Below are 3,785 nucleotides of genomic sequence, written 5' to 3'. Positions count from 1 at the left end.
GGAGGAGTTACGCCGGCCACCGGCGGCCCCCCCCGGCCCGGCGGGCAGCGGCCGCGCAGCCGCGGAGGGCGGCGGTGGAGCGCGGAGCGGCGCCGGGCTGTGGTGGCTGTGGTGGGCTGGAGGCGGCGGAGGAGGGAGGGAGGGATGCCGAAAAGGGCGAGCAAGGCTGCGTGGGCGGCGAGGCTTGTGCTGCCGGGGCAGGCGGTGCGGCTGCCGGCCTGCACCTTCGGGCTTTCGGAGGACAAGAGAGAGCATCACCGCCGCCAGCTCTTCTCCCCCACTTCCATTGCGCCGCCGCAGCTTTCCGGGCCCTTGCAAAGTGCGACGTGACCAAATGCTGTTTTCCCCCTTTAGGCCCCCTCCTTAGCCCCTCCACAAGTGGCACAAGGCAGGTCTAGCCCCTGCTGACGGAGCTCAGGGGCTTGCTGGCTAGGTGTTATTCTCAAAGTTAACGTGGCCCTGACCCGGGCTCCATTAAAAGTCATCATCTTTTGAAATACTGACTGCTCCTGTCTGTCTCAGGTCTTTGCAGCCAATTTCAGTCTGCGGGAAAACCCTAGCAGCATTTAAGTAATGCGTATGCGCATTTTTGACATCTCTTGGCAAGGCTCAAGTGCAAGGCGGAACAACTTCACTACAATTTGATATATTTTTATGAGGGCCCGTTTTCAGAATTTGTTCAAAGAACCAATAATTCCAAGAACTGCCACCAAAAAACCTCAATCAATCAACCAGGGGTTGCTAAATATTCATTTCAAACACAGCAATCACCTTTAGACAAGACAAACGACAGGTTCCAAGCCAACACAGAAACAAAACCTCCCGCTCGGAGCTGAGCCGAGGTGGTTTTGAAACCCGCGCTTATTTGTTAACGACGGCCTGGCGTTGGCAGTGTAACACAAACGGCTGTTTCTGTGTTTCCTTCTGCACCTTCACAACTAGTGCTCTCTCTCTGAAAACAACATTGCAAGTAAACGTGCTTTTTACTGCTCATCAATACCACCTCCTGTTTGAAACGGGCCAGGGAGCAGCACAAGCTTTGTTTGGAGCGAGGAAGGCTCCTGGCAGGTGGAAGAGAGTGCAGCTGCATTTATAGCCAATTCATGAATGTTTTCACTGGCAGTGAAGTGTTTTCACTTCGTGAATGCAAAGCATTCCCAGAAGCTCACTCCTTAGCACCTTGGCTCCCTCAACACCTCTCGTTAAACGTGCTTCTCCAGACATAGAAAGCATTTCTGCTTCGCAAAGACAGGTTTTCATTAAGGTGTGTTTTTTTTAACACAACAGGAGCTGCCATTTTGATTTACTTCTCTGATTCACACCAGAGAAGGTCCAGATCCAGCTCTTTGTCTGATGTAATAGTCATGCACACTCTTTAATTTTCTCACATACCTTCACAGATGCAAGATCACTCAAGCCCCAGTGACATCTAAGACTCTGCGGGTGCAAAAAGCAATACCACAGACAAATCTGTTCATGAACCATCCATCCAATTTTCAAGCTGACAGAGAAAACAGGAAAGAAACCAGCTTGCACAAGGCTGAATCTTGCACGAAACAGTAAGGGCAGTGGAGCAGCGTCAGCTTTGGGATTTGAGCAAGGTATTTCCAAGAGTCCTGCTTCATTACCTAGAGGATTTCATACAGTTCGCCTTTGCGTGTGTCCTACCTGTTCTACCTCTGGCGACTGAGGGAGGCAGACAAGGAGAAGAGGCAGGATGCAAGCGAGTCGCATTCAGCATCTCACTATGCTGGATTTTCTTTTTGGTCGTTCCTATTGTTTAGAGAGAGTTTGTTTCAGGTCTTACTCACTGTGGCACTGAGTTTTGCTTACAGTGAGGGTCAACTGCAAGCTCCTTGCATTTTTCTCGTCTTTCTTCCCAGAAGAAAACCGCAGTACCGGGCCTGAACATGCCTGACATTGGCAGCAGGGCACTTCCACAGCTGGTGAGTGTTCAGAAAAGCTTGCTGCACATCTCCAAGACTTCGTTTTCACTTCTCTGCACAAGTAGCAGGGCAGTGCACTACCTCTCTTCTCCGTATCTCCCCTCGCTGTCACCGAAAAGGTATTGCAGCAGCCTTTTGCAACCCAAAACGTTTGTGAGGAACAAGAATTTATCTGCTCTATCACAGCCAGTGACCCTGCAGGTGTAGCAGAGACAGGGCATGACGACAAGCTAAGTGCTGCCCAGAAGCCCGGCCCCAGCTCCTCTAAACCAGGGAAGAGATTTCTGTTCAGTAGCCAAGACGAACTGGGAAGTCGGCCTGTGAGTGAATGGTCCTGTCTCTCCCCCACCAAAAAGCTAACAAAAAGGCACACTGTGAAAAAGAACAGTGTGGGTTTTGGTTGTTTTTTTTTTTTGAGAGGTAGCCATTTAATGCACTGTCAACTACTGTCAGAAAATAAACTTGTTATGAGAAAAATTACAGAGAAGAATTTATTTCCCTGGGATCAGCAGCTTGGAAATTCCAGACGCCTGCGGGGCAGCCACTGTTTTGCAAGGCAGAAGCGAGGCATCAGATTTTACACATGCTTGTGCTATTTTCTTATGGATACTTCATTTTTGTGCTTTTTTCAGATGTTTTTCTTTAATCCAAAATAAAGTGACTTTGCTTAAAAGGCTACAGTCAACCAAAACTCTGTTGTGCAGTACCTGCTATCACAACATCCTTTTTTGGTTGGTCCTAAGGCACTTCTGTAATAAATTACATCACTACACTTCCTTCCTTAATTTTGTCTTTATTTTAAACCCAGCCGTGATTTTCCATTTATTCTGGACCCAGAGCAAGACTTTAGGACCCAACTGATGAAAAAAAATCTTAAAAGGCAATTCAGGTTTGTGAAGGGACGTTTTGTGCTCCCTTACAGGATCCAACTCTATTCTGAGTTACCCAGATGCCCCAGTAACCCCCATTTTCAGCAGAGCTGCCTTGTGTAACGGAGCAGGAGTGTGACGTTAATGCCACTCACCCTCCTTGAGATAGGTGACATGTCTGCCCTGTGGGGAATCTTTGGACAGTACTCCTGGGCCAGGTTGCTTGGACCAGATCTCTTGTTTTAGGGAACTTAAGCTGTTTGTCTCAGCACCATGAAACGGTGCAGCTTTGCACGCAGAGTCCACAAACGATCAAGCTGTTATTACACCAGCGGCATTTTGATTTGAAGGTGACAGAGACACTCCAAATGCTGTAATACTTAAGCAATGGCCAATGATTACATTTTGCTGTTGCCCAAGAAGCTTCCTTATTCACGGCTAGCAACAGTGATGTACCCAGCACTGCAGCTGGAGATGGGATCTGTCGGGGCTGGTTGCTGCACAGACACAGAAAAGAACGCAGACATCACTTGTTACACCCTCCAGCATTACAAGGCTGTAACTAAATCCCCTTTTTCCAACAACTTCATGTAAGCCCAAGGGGACGAGCTGGCACTAAAGCCCGCAGGGAGTTTGCATCGGTACACAGATCAAAAGGGGAGACGTTTCCCCCACCATTTTATCATCTGTTTATTGAATGTATCTTCAGCTCTGCTGGGTACTTCCCAGCACACAGGCTTAAAATGGAGCCTGCACTTTTTTTGCTTCATCTCTTCAGGGGCAAATATACTGAGCCATTGATTAGGTTATTTTAGGATCATGGCACGGTACAATTGCTTGCTGTTATTCTGGTAGTCATTTATCAGGAGCCAGTTACACACGTTTTATAAAGCTCTTCAAAAAACACGGCTACCCGAGAACACTTTACACAGCACGTTTCAGATGTGCCTTTGTGCGCAAGTTGTTTTTG

This window comes from Nipponia nippon, unplaced genomic scaffold (genome assembly GCF_047370975.1).
Source record: "Nipponia nippon isolate SJK-2023a ecotype South Korea unplaced genomic scaffold, ASM4737097v1 scaffold_4, whole genome shotgun sequence".
Taxonomy (NCBI): domain Eukaryota; kingdom Metazoa; phylum Chordata; class Aves; order Pelecaniformes; family Threskiornithidae; genus Nipponia; species Nipponia nippon.
This window is presented reverse-complemented; position numbering follows the sequence as displayed.